The 13572-nt window shown below is 39.7% G+C and overlaps 1 protein-coding gene across 9 annotated transcripts in view; it reads right to left on the reverse strand.

Moving 5' to 3' along the window:
• The window catches only part of NEK7 (NIMA related kinase 7), an 80851-nt gene that overhangs the window by 62020 nt on the left and 5259 nt on the right, over positions 1 to 13572 (reverse strand). For 4 of the 9 annotated variants that reach the window (XM_083506862.1, XM_083506864.1, XM_083506863.1 and 1 more), the window contains one exon: positions 5040 to 5107. The exons of the other annotated variants lie outside the window; for them this stretch is intronic. The gene's annotated coding sequence lies outside the window, so the exon portion shown is untranslated. The remainder of the gene's footprint in view (positions 1 to 5039; positions 5108 to 13572) is intronic. 9 annotated transcript variants of the gene reach the window in all.

Consider the following 13572-nt stretch of genomic DNA (forward strand, 5'->3'; position numbering starts at 1 on the left):
TTCAGGATTCCGGTGAAAACTGCACCCCTAGAGGCCGTTTGCCCAGATACTACAGACTTACAGGCACAAAGGCTATTATCCCAGGTGTTGCACCCAATCTTAGTTCTGCTCAGTGTACATTACCAACTTAGGTCCATCAATTTCTTTGTAGAACTCAGATATAACCCTATGTATTTTCAATTGTAATAACTAGTATTGCAACACAGAACACATCCAACACCCTTCTGTAGCTGCACACTACAGGAAAAGATCAGTGTTGAGAGAACCAATATCTTTCATGGGGTCTTGCAAGTTTTACTGATCTTACCACTGAGGAACCCATGTCCAGGTTTCACTTGGGGAAGTTGGGGGATTCTCAGAATGCAATGCCACCTATCTTATCCACATATTCTCAACCTGCGGGTTGCAGGTCAAAGCTAGAGCATCAGAACAAGGGAACAAACCATATGCAACCAAGGCTAGCCCCCGAAAGGCCCCCAACTACTGATTTTAATCCATTTGTTAGGTTATAAATTCTTTGGAGTGGGGTGTCATTTCCTTTAAAGCTGAACAGTGCAAACCATGCAGAGAACTTGAAGAGTCTGGAGGCATTAGCCCAACCTAAAACATTAAGCAGGACTCTTAAAAAGAGACTTCAGGGTTTTTTTAAACATACCGGTATTTGCATGCAACCAAAATTAAGGCTGCACAATTACTGTGCTTACACTGGAGAATGGGTTCTCAAAATGAACCCTCAAAGTGACTTGAATGTCTCAGCATAATTTGGGACAAGCAGAATTGTATTTGTTTCCAAACCTCATTCTTACCCCAGGAAGATTATAGGAAATTTAAAAAGCACTGGGGATAAATGTGTTACAGACTGCCTACTATTTAGTATCAGTTCAATGCTTGTGTTCTCTTCCTTTGGGCCCACAGAGCCAGCAAACACTTATTTATCATATAATACACATACTAATAGTGATCTCAATGTTCAGAGAGTCATTCTTTATGCAGTGAAAACAACACCATCTATGCATAAGAGGGAGGCGTCACCAGGCTTGGGGGAGCTCATATATTTGTGTAAGTACAAAGAAACTTTGGGAAAGAACCCAAAGGGGGACACACCCACCCACCCCCAAAAAGCTTAATGGGCATTGAATATGCCTCATTGTTACAAAAGACTGGATCACTGTTGTGGATGGTGTGGGACTCGGAAAACTTGGTGGAAAGGAAAACAGAAAATCCTGAAACTATGCGGGCCACGCTGCAACATTTTGCTGCAGGTACCACTCATTTCTTTTGTAGCATATCTTTGTTAAATGATGTAATTCAAGTCAGTACGCATGAAGCACTCGGGTGGTCTCCTATCCAGGGAGTGACCAGACCCAGACCTTCTTAGGTATCACTTTTAATAAATCCCATTAGAAAAAACACCTAGCAGCTTTCTGCCCATCTTCTGCTATAAATGTATCTATGTACCATTCTCAATAGCAATAGTAAGACAAAACTGGGTGCTGCAAGAGGGAAGGACTCAAAGAAACAGAGGTGCTTCCTCTTCCTTGAATTTAGAGCTACCGTGTGAAACAGTGAGCAGTTCTGATTCAGAGGCCCAATCAGCTACATCTGGAAGCATTTTGAGAAGCTCAGGTGTCAAACAAGGAAAGAAACCCACCTATCTACACAGCCTGCTTGGGGGCAGGGGTGGATTCAACACTGACATAACAAGGATACTCATTCAAATACATGTCTGGAATTTTATTCCAGATATGCACAAGGTAAGTGGCTTTAAAAAAAAAAGTTTCTATTATTCAAAAAAGCACTACAAAGTTAAACACAGGTGGCAATTTAGCAGTGTCACAACAAAGAGGTCATCTCTTGATGTATACTACAAATTGTTATTAAATAGCTTCTGTAAGACTAAAGAGATTATAACTCCCTCTTCTAAAAAATTTTCGAAATCATGCTAAGTATATTTATTTTACATTATTTATTGAATTTATATACTGCCCTATACACACAGGTCTCAGGGTGGTTCACAGGAAAAAATCAGAATATAAATCACAAAATACATAATAAAAAACCGCAATAACCCCCAATACCATTATCCTGATGAATAAGTTTAGTGTCACTGATGAAAGTATCTTATGTTACAACAAAAAAGTCACACTGGGCACAATCCAGCAAACAATGGTGCATAAATGGGGGTGGATTGACATGAAGAGGGATTCAGTCCACCTGAGCTCTTTGGTTTGAGCAATGTAGACTTTTAAGGTTCTGCAAATGTCCAGGGAATGCCAACTATTTTCTCCTCTCTCAAGTTCTTGCTTCAAGTGGAAGATAGCAGCGACTTTAGGAAGGAAAGCTGGGTCAGTACAGATGCCAACCCTCTCTTTGTGAAAGGTTCAAGAGTGCTCTCGGAGTGCAATTCTGAAAATCTGCAAGCTGAAGTGATGGCCACTAATGAGGCAAGCTTGAAGGATGGAAGTTTGAGGGAGACCTTCCCCAATGGTTTGAAGGGAAGCTTCCCTAAAACACATTGTGGAGGTCCTAGAATGGGAATATGTGGCTGGTCAGGGGACACTTTAGAGTTGCCCCTCTAAGGAATCGTTTTCAAGAGCAAATGGGAAGAGAGGCAGGCAGCGGGTGGTCATGACAGGATGGAGGAAAGGATGGCGGAAACTTCTGGTTTCTTTTTGGAGTGGCTTGTGGACACACACAAGAGTCAAAAAGGTATCTAGGTGCATTGATATAAGCAGGGGGAATACTGTGCATTCTTCCTGTACCACTGCAGGCTACAAGACACAAGCTTAGCTTCTCAATTGACCTTTTGTACAAATATAAGTGACACCCTGGTCAGCAGCCCAAGACACAAAAAATGCTTGGACAGGATATGACAGCCCCCCAGATCTGATGTCAGAGCAAGTACCCAACCCAGTCACTGTAACCTGGGGAAAATGTTGTTCTGATCTCAAAATATAGTAATAAGTTGCGTACATGAAATAAAGTCCACATACCCAATCTTCCTAATATTTTCTTAGCCCTTGAGTTGCACAAATTAAAACATCCTGTTTCTACTTGTGGTAGACAGCCAGTGGGAAACAAATATTTATTGAAGGAAATTACAGCAAATCGAGACTAGCCGAGCCCCTGAGCAGTTTTCAAACAGCGTCCCAGGCAGCTGCATTTTCAAGCATTAGGCCTACAACGACTTCATCATTTTTCTCATCTATCCATGGCGTTGTTGTGGGGTGGGGGGGAGGGGACTCAGAAAAACAGCCCCCATCACCACAGCCAGTGGAGAGAAACAGATGATGAGAGTAAACAATAGCAGAAAATCAGTGGCAACAATGTCTGCCTTTTTGTAAAAAGAAAAACAAAGTTTCATTTCGTTCACATAAGCATAATGCTTGTCAGGCCTGATAGGCACCTCACGGAATACAGAAGCATTGGAGCCATGGCACCCCACCCCCAACATTGCTGGACCAGATATGACTGGGTCATCTTAAGCCTACTGAAGTCTCTCTCACCTTGATCTACCCCACAGGGCTGTTGTGAGGATAAAAAGGACAGGGGAAGAGCAATACATGCTGCCTTGAGCTGCTTGGAAAAAAGGAAGGTTATAAATGCAAGTAATAATAATACCAAGTGGTATAGCACCATTCACTTCAATGGAAGTAACTGGTATTATGAGAGAGTATCTTTTCAGTTCTGAAAACTTTTATTTTAAGAGGAGTGTTTTTTATTTAATCTCAAGATTCAACCATTTCTCCTACATGCATTTCATGTTCTGCCCTTTCCTGTCAGGTACATTTCAAGAAATAAACATTGTTCGGTTCACAAGCCAAAAGCAAGCAAACAAAACAATGATTTTATGTCATTCAGAGGTGTCAAAGCTATGAAATGCACACTTCTGGAAGTATGGTCTCCTTTCTAAACAGATAGAGCCTGTAGGGGGTTTTTTTGTCTGGGCGGGGAAGATGCAAAATACCAAGTAGCCAACTATCATTATACCAGTGATATTAAAATATTATGCCACACATATATGCAAGCTATTTAACATACGTTAAAGCACATTTTTGGTCACATAGAGATTTAAATCAAATACACAGTGAAGAATTATTCACAGTGCTAGGGCTTCATTATTATTTTTTCTGCAATAGTGTTCCACTGCTGAAGAGAAAAGTATGGTTTAAAGACTGGCTTCTCTCTTCAGGGGTTGGACTAGATGACTCTTGTGGTTCCTTCCAACTCTACAATTCTATGATTCTGCAGTGGAAGCAACTGAAGTAGTTAATGATGCTCTGCAAGTGGTTCTCATTGATATATGCCTACCACCTTTCCCCCTCAGGTAGAATGATTTGTCTCAGTGTTGAACAGCACATGCACGGTTGCACATTGACACAAGTTTCATTTTACATTAGATTCCTGGTGTAGGCCATGATCTAAAGATGTGTGCATGTAAAATATCTGCTACAGGTATCTAGATTTCACTGAGGCTTTCCCTCTCCACATTTTTTTAAAATTAAAAATGGAATTTTTCTATGAGTTATTTTCACACCAACTCTTCCACCATTCCCAAACTTTTTAAACACAGTAGACACTCAGTACAATCCAGTATATTCTACTCATAGACTAGAGCAGAGATCATAGAATCATAGAGTTGGAAGGGACCCAATGATCGTCTAGTCCTGCAATGCAGGGATCTCAGCTAAGGTATTGAGCTCAATGAGGTACAGTAAGTGTAGATAGGATTTCTGCCTAAGTACAAAACATACGTCTTTCTAGTCTGTATCCAAAACCTAAAAAAAAAAAAAAATTAATAAAATTCAATCTAGAGCCTTTAAAACTAATCCCCGCATTCAGTAGCATAAAACTTGAAACCAACATAAATGTGCATTAGCTTAAATCCCACTTAAAACCAAAGAAAGTGCAATGGTATGCAACCAAGTGCTGAGTCTAGGCTGAGTTTTCTAGCCCTCATGAACGCAGGAATAATTTTTAAAAAACAGAATTACAAATAGTGTTGGAGGCAAGTAACATAAGGGGATAAGATTTTTTACCTTTTTTCAACTCAGCTGATTTTCCAAACCATATAACAAGGTAATCTCAAGGACTGGCTCAAGGACATCTACGTGTAGAAAAATAAAATGTATGTTGTCTACTAATTGTAGCTTGGCACGCACATGACATCAGTTATGCAAATCACATTAATTATCTGCAAATAAGATATGCAAATTAGCTGCAGCCGCCTTTTGATTCATGATATATTTACAATGTGGCCCTCAGCACAGAGGAATTTGGCTGCCTTTTCTGATACGGTGATACAAAGGGATGTTTTTCCACTCCTTCCAAGTTCCCCACTGTGGAGTTGGGCAACTCCTCTTGTACCCAAGGGCTGCAATCAAACATCACTATAAAACCAGATCCCTACAGCTAATACGTACATGTAATTAAATCCAGATACCCACAACTAGTACGTACTTAAAAGTAGCATAAGATGCAAGATTACGATCCTTGCTTTAATTTGGCGAATGCCAGGCTGCAACTCGTGAATGCAGTCTGCTTATTCCATAATAATATTCACTTGGAATTTGAGAAGGGGGGAAATCTCAAGTCAACTTCTCAAAGAGATTCTCTATATTTATCCTACATCTGAGCTTACACTGTGAACATGTTTTTCAAGTTGAGCTCTGCTAGAAAATATTGCTTAAACATTCTGATTTTCTAATATGGAGCTAGGAACAGGGGCTTATCCTCCTGAATGTTTTATTTCTGAGCTCGGGTTCCTTCCTTGCTGCTCCATTTCACTTAATCAAAATAGCCAGGGGGCCTGGCTTGCTGCACATGTAGCTTGGGGATTTTCCTAGGGAGGCTGTTACCTCTTCCTTCCCTAAAGCAGAAGTCGTTCCTCCTTTCCTCAAAAGCTCCTCACTTTACTGCCTCAGGCCAGTGACCACTGCCTTCCCCTCCACACCTCATAAGCAATCCCAACATTGCATTTAATTGCTAATGGCAACATCAAGTAGAAACACTTTTCGGTATTAATGGCTCCTCCCTCAAAACATATGACTTTTCTGCTTCTGATTAACGTCCATTCTCCCTCTCTCACATGCAAGGACAAATTCATGGAGTTATTCACAGAGCTATCAATGGCTATATAGTACTGGAGCAATATGTCTCTGGATACAAGTTGTTGGGGACCACGAGTAACAGAATACTATTGCACTCAGTGTCCTGGCTAGTCACTGTGAGATTGAAATGTTGTAGTGAACCAAAAGGGCATCTAGTAGGGTTCTTCCAAGGTTCCTATTACTTTGAAGAGAAGCAGAGAAAGCCAACTCCATTTTATATGTGTGGGTTTTAACTTTAATTTTTAAAAAAACTAAAAATGGAGAAAAGTAGGATATATATGTGTGTGTGTTTAAATTTGTATTAATGAAACACTGTTACATGTAACTGTATTTTTGTAACATTTTGTTTAAATTGTCTGCTGTTGCTTTAGATTTCTATACACAGCTTATATTTTAAATAATAATTATTATTTTATTATTTATACCCCGCCTAACTAGCTAGGTTTTAATATGTTAAGCGGTATAGAAATTAAATAATCAATTCCTAAAGGTCATTTGGCTATGGAACAGATCTGCTCATCTGTAGTTATCGTATTTTTCTGTGTATTGGATGCCAATTTTTGGGGACTCCAAATTAAGAAATGGGGGAGATTGACCTGAATTGGTGATGAAAATTGTTCACGCGCCGGACCAACACTGACAGCCACGCGCCTCAAACAAGCCGCCTCGCAGGCAGAGCCAGACAATTGCTGAGCTTTTTTGGGGGGGAACCCCAGAGTTGTTGAGTTTTTTGGGGGGAGGTGTCGTTACTCAGGAGGGGTGAAAGGCGCGAGGTTTCTATGACAGGAAAGGCGCAGAGGCGTGATATTACTTTGATCGCTACAGCCAACTGGAGCGGCAGCGCCGATCGCGTGGACTCCGCGCAGCACAAATGGACCGCCTTCAGTCTCCCTCCCAGCTGGAGGGCGGGCTGAGTGGGAGGAGTCAAGCAGACTACGGAGACCCCGCAGCTCGCCACTGTGAGGAGCTGCAACTGTCAGAGCATGTATAGTGGCAAGTACCATATGTATTTATATATTTAATTGCTATATTCCATGTATAAGACAACCCACGTTTTCAAACTTTAAAAATTGGGGGGGGGGCGCGCGCCTCATCTTATACATGGAAAAGTATGGTATTTAGTGCCACTCTACACTACAGTGGTACGTCAGGTTACATACGCTTCAGGTTACAGACTCCGCTAACCCAGAAATAGTGCTTCAGGTTAAGAACTTTGCTTCAGGATGAGAACAGAAATCGTGCTCCGGCGGCACAACGGCAGCAGCAGGAGGCCCCATTAGCTAAAGTGGTGCTTCAGGCTAAGAACAGTTTCAGGTTAAGGACGGACCTCCGGAACGAATTAAGTACGAAACCCGAGGTAGCACTGTAGTTTCATTTACCAATTTTAATGTATGTCCTCAGTTTTCAAAATCAACAAGAAAATCTGTAGCACATGTTCCAACTGCATTGGCTAATAGTTTCCAGGCCCAATTCAAAGCATTACTTTATACCTATAAAGCCTTAGGTGGCTCAGGACCCCAAGACCTCAAGGACTGCCGCTCACCACATGAATTGACCCAGACCCTGCAATTGTCATCTGAGGCCCTTCTCAATGCGCCTTCTCTACAGGAGATCTGGAAAGTAGCAACCCAAGAACAGTTTTTTCAGTGGTGGCTCCTCACTTGTGGGATGTTCATCCCAGGGAGGCTTACCTGGCACCATCACTACATATTTTGCCGTGCAAAAATGTTCCTTTTTTGCAGGCCTTTGGCTTTTAATTACCTGTGGTCTCATTCAGTGCATGAGCTGTCTGAATTTTGTCTTTTACAAATAGGGTTGCCTTTTGGATTTTTCTTTGTATTGTTTTATGCTTACTTTAATGTGTGTGTGTATTTATTTACTATAAGTCACTTTAATTTACTTTTATAAAAACAATTAACAGGTTACAATAAATAATAATAAATGGTTTGAAATGTTCTGTATTATGTGCCTTGACTCACTTGTGCCTTTTAGAACTATGTGATCCTATTCTTCCAGCACCCAAGTGATTAATTCCTTCTCTCTCTTCCCTACTGACAGGAGATTAGACTGAACCACTTACTGGCCATCAGTTTCCTCCTCCAATATTGCGCTAACATAAAATTCTATAAGTCAGTTCACATAACACAGTAAGTCAAACTATGGTTTAGTGACATCACACAAATGTTCACACTCAGGCTCCCAGAGAAGAGTTTGTAGCCACTTTTCTACTCCTCAGTCCTATTTACTGCTATGCCATGCTAAACTAAGCCAAGGTTGGCATAGCATGTTGTTCAGTCTAAACCAGGACCCCTGGTTAACCTCTCTCAGTACTAACTACAAGCCATAACCAAGAAGGAACTATGGCTTAGTGCAATGCAGTAAAAAGACCAGAGAAGAACTAAAAGCCCACACAATCTCGCTGACTAAGCAGTAGTTTAGCTTACTGTGTAGTGTGAACAAGGTCTATGATTGCTTTGCATCAGCTTTATTAATTAATTTTAGTACAAAGCTGCAGGAGTGTAGGGTAGTAAACGAATTTAAACACTCAGTTCTAGTGGGCACCTAGCGTTTTCAGCACCAGTATTCATGTCCCAGAACTTATGAACTAATAAGTTTTTAAAAAGAATACCTTTGAACATGTGGTTTATAGGATTTAATTGGGTCAGTTTTCACTGCCAGACCCAAACCTCAGAACATGTGATGTGATAGAAGAAATAAGAATATTGCGAGCATGTTAAACAGCGTTTCCCCCACATCTATTTAAGTATCTTGAAGGATATGTCCTTGTGAACATAGAATGCATGGGCACAAGCAAAGTTATCTTGGCTTTTTTTAAAAAAAACAAACACACTAAAGTCTTTAGCTTATAATTTAGATAACTGTGATTTGAACACCTACATTATTCTGTTAGACAGCCTTGAACAACTTCAATGTCGCCAGTCTTTCAGATTTTGTACAATTCAATATATGGCTTCAGACAAAAGAAATTAATGGCTGACCAGGAATTTAGGGTATTAGTAATATGTGAAGCTGACATATAGCAGGATCTGCTCTTTCATGCAACCACAATGTGATACTTCTTTTAATTAGATTATCGTAATGCTATATATATATATATATATATATATATATGTCAAAGTAATTTATTTTAAAAAACATTTAAGTTTTTTTTAAGCTAAATTTAAGGCTGCAAAAGTGAGACGGTTTTTGCAGATTTCAATTTCGTTTCTAAGCCATAACTCAAAACAATCATTTATTTACTCTTACATCATTGTGGGTCAAGGCTTCCTTGTGCAGAACACAGTTGCATTTTACATTAGTGGCAAGACTGGAAAAAAAATGACTTAATTAATGTAAACACCATCTCAACCATTTTTAAAAACTTATACAAGCACTTTCACTGTTACAGAGTAAACTTAGGGGACTCAACCTACGTTCTTTACTCACTGTTGGTGCCAATGGAAGTTTCCCTCTTAAGGCAAACAATAATTGCAGGAGGGAGTTCATCAAGATGATTTTTACCTGCTTCCTTGCACATAGTCTCAATCCTGAATCACAACCATCCCTCCCCAGCAGCAGCTACTTACTCCTCCTTGTTTAATTATCTAGATTGCTAAGTGCTGGTGTACAGTAGTAGCTAAGAGACTATGCTATGAATCAAGAAAACCCCACTTTGAATCTTATCTCTGCCATGAGTTTCCAGGGTAGCTTTAGACAAGCTACACACACATGCAGCCTCAATCTCTCATTTGCAATATGGGAATACCAATACTGTCTTAACTTACAAAGCTGTTGGAAGAATTACAACAAGAAATTGTAAATGTAGTGCTTTGAACAGTCTTATCACATTATATAAATGCTAAATATTATGATTAAAGGCATCCCCAGGTTAAAAAGAGTCATGGACCTTTTGGAGAAAGGTAATGATGAGCACTGATAATACAAAAGACTGTCTGAAGCAAAACATACCGTAATTTTTTTGGGGGGGGAATCTTACAAGCCCAAATCAGTGGGTGTTTACTCAGAGGAAAACCCCACTGTATTCAGGGGGGCCTGTTCTCAAGCTCAGCTTGATTTTGGAAACCTGGAAGGTTTTCAAATCTACATCTCAGGATATTAAAGCAGCTAGCATATGAAACAGGAGGTCCATTAACAAAAATTATAGATAAATAAATTATGTGCAAGGGGAGATGCTGATGACTTACAAATAACAAATCTACAATCCTATATTTAAGGAAGGGAACAAGAGAGCAATACATGGCTCAGCAGATCTGTTAGTTTGACCTGAGCCCTAGGACAAATGTTAAAATAAATATTCAATTGAAGACTTGCAAGAATACGAAGGCTTGCCTCTCTCCCTATGCTCCTATTCATATATTATGACCCATTTATTAACTGGGTGGTCTTCTGCAAGTGCCACCACCATCCGAGATGAGGCCGATGGCTACCAGAGTCCCAATTGTGGAACACCCTCTCCAAAGATGTTCATCTGATACCTACAATTTTGCCACGCTTTTTGGATACAGTTTTATTCCTGCAGTTATAATCTACTTCTAGGATTTTGCAGCATTTGGCTTATTGTTATTTTTGTATTTATACTAAGCAGAACTTAGTTGGGTACAGTAGATGCACTGAAATTTATAGACTTAAGTTAGCCATGCCCATGTTCTCTATAATCCAAATGAAAGCACACTGTAGAGGGTCCATCTTAGTTCTTAAACTGTCAGACTTAAATGTTTATTATTTAAGGGCATGTGCATTTTTATACATTAGCAACACAGCATTGAATTCATCTTCTTAGTTGGCCCCAATCTACAGAGAAAGAGGTCTGGGACTGGGGGGGGGGGGGCGGGGACAAATGGAAAGTTTCGGTGTATAAAAGCCAAGTTGTCAACAAACACAAGATTGTAGAATGTCTTTACTGATTATGCAACATAGAAGTTAAGACAGGCAGCTTAACACAATTTCCATGCCTTTTGTTGCACAAGTGAATTTGGAAGCCCCTTATCTCCTGGCTTAAGCTAAAGGGGTTTTAATCAATAGTATATATGCCTATAGAAACAGAAATTCCACAACTAGTTCATATTCATACCTTCAAGTTTCAGTCTCTGAGAAACTTGTCTCTGTCAAGTAACCTTCCTATGGTGAAAGTGTGCTTGTAAATTCAGAATTACAGGAATACTTAGCAAAAAATTAGTCTCTACCCTAAAACATATTGGCTTCAAGTAAAAAAGTAATCCAAAAGGACTGCTGCAAGGTACTGAACTCTTATTTCCCAGTTGCTAAAAAAAAAAAAAGGAAGACAGCAGAGGGTAGGTGGGATAATATCTGTACAGTGGTAGGTCGCAAGACGAATGCCTCGCAAGACAAAAAACTCGCTAGACGAAAGGGTTTTTTGTTTTTTGAGCTTCTTCGCAAGACGATTTTCCCTATGGGCTTGCTTCGCAAGACGGAAACGTCTTGCAAGTTTGTTTCCTTTTTCTTAACACCGTGAATACAGTTGTGACTTGACTTCGAGGAGCAACTCATAGAACGCGGTGTGATAGCCTTTTTTGAGGTTTTTAAAGACTTTGGTGATTTTTGAAGCTTTTCCAAAACTTTCCCGACACCGTGCTTCGCAAGACGAAAAAAATCGCAAGACGACAAAACTCGCGGAACGAATTAATTTCGTCTTGCAAGGCACCACTGTAGTTAAAACAGGGACAGAAATGCCAAAACTGCATTACATTAGTGAAGTCTATTTATTCCACCTCTAGAACTGTTGCATTTTATGGTTAGGACTATGTCAGATACCTTCCAGTCTTCTAAAATCTAAATTACTGTTGATTTAGCAGTCAACCGTTTCAAATGAGTACACAGCAGTATTTTATATTTGAGTGTATTTCAGACTCTGCAGCCCTAGAGACTTTTTCATTCAGGCACACACAATGTGGCAACAAAGCTAAATGCTACCCACCTGCCATATGTGGTGCCCCACCAGGGGCTTGATAAACCCATTTTTGCTGTCTGTCTGAGACTACAAAATAGGGGGCTGGCAGGCATCTGGCAGGCTGCAATGCGCGAGTAGTGTGCCGTGTTCAGGTTTGAGGGCAGGGTCACAAGTTGCCCAGCCTATTTAATCTATTTGTTCCCCAACATCTTATATGTCAATACAAACAGGAAACATTAGGGTCCTTCAGCTATTGTTTATTTTCTAACTTCTACAGGAAATAAAACTTTCAGTCTGCTTTAGTTACTGAGGGTTATAATGTAATAGAAAGTTTAATGCAAAGAAAACCTATTCATTTCCTCACCAACAGTACAGATATTATGGGGAATAAATGACCTTGGGGTGGAAAAGAAACAACACAAGTAGCAGTAGGTAGGAAACTCATTAGCTGAACTAAAAGAACACTGAACAGTACTCCTGCCATGCATCAAAACTTTCTGGAGCATCCAACTGGAACATACAAGAAACCTGGGGGTGGGAGGGAGGCTTGGAAGACTGGGGAAAATGATTTAAATCTTCAGCATCTAAATGGCAATCAATCTAAAGTGTCTTGGAGCACTGGTAAGATACTATTAATATAGGCACTGTGATAATGTTATGACTATAAACAAAAGGCTACCAATTCTAAGAGTTCCAAAATTTCAAAGACCTTAAGGCATCCTGAAAATGATCAAATACACTTATTCACTGGAAACCTAATTCCCATTAGTACCAAATAAATGAAGTAAGTGTCGCATTCATAGTCGATGTTCCACTATTCACACTAAGACAACTAGAGACTCAACATAGTATTATCATCATAGTGAGGAAAATACTTTTCATTTCTGAAAAGGCAATAAATGATGGGTTGATTAAAGATGATTAATGGACTTGGGCTTCAATATTTTCCTTTGTTTCTTTGAAAGAGAGACACAATGAAATATATTTATCATGTCAAAAAAAAGTCTGTGGTATAAGAATTTTATAATTGGATGAAAAACAGCACTATTGTCACACAAAGAAAGCTGGCAACACATAAATCATTATAAGGAATTTAACATTTTAAGGATATTGGAGAAACCCTTAGGACTACACAGCAATTTTTAGTGTTCCATTATTCTGTTACTTTGAAAGGTTTTCCCCTTTTTGGTTGTAAATTCAAATAAACCAAGCTATAATTGAAGATAACATCTATAAGAATGCACACATGATTGCATCCAATATGGCACAATCTGTATCCCTGGTACAATTAAGGCTGTAACCCAATGCAGAATTAGGTGTGCCAAAACCTCTTGATTTAAAAGAGTGGCAATCCTAATCATGTCTACTGAGAACTAAGCTCCACTGTATTCAATGAGACTTGCCCCTAGGTAAGTGTGCACAGGATTGCAGCCTTCGGCAGGGCTAACTCTGCATAGGATTGGACTGAAGAGAGATTAGGTAAAATCCAATTCTGTTTTGTTATAACATCTCTGCTGGAACACAGGCCTCTAA

This window comes from Podarcis liolepis (genome assembly GCF_965112155.1).
Source record: "Podarcis liolepis genome assembly, chromosome: 6".
NCBI classification, from domain to species: Eukaryota; Metazoa; Chordata; class Lepidosauria; order Squamata; family Lacertidae; genus Podarcis; species Podarcis liolepis.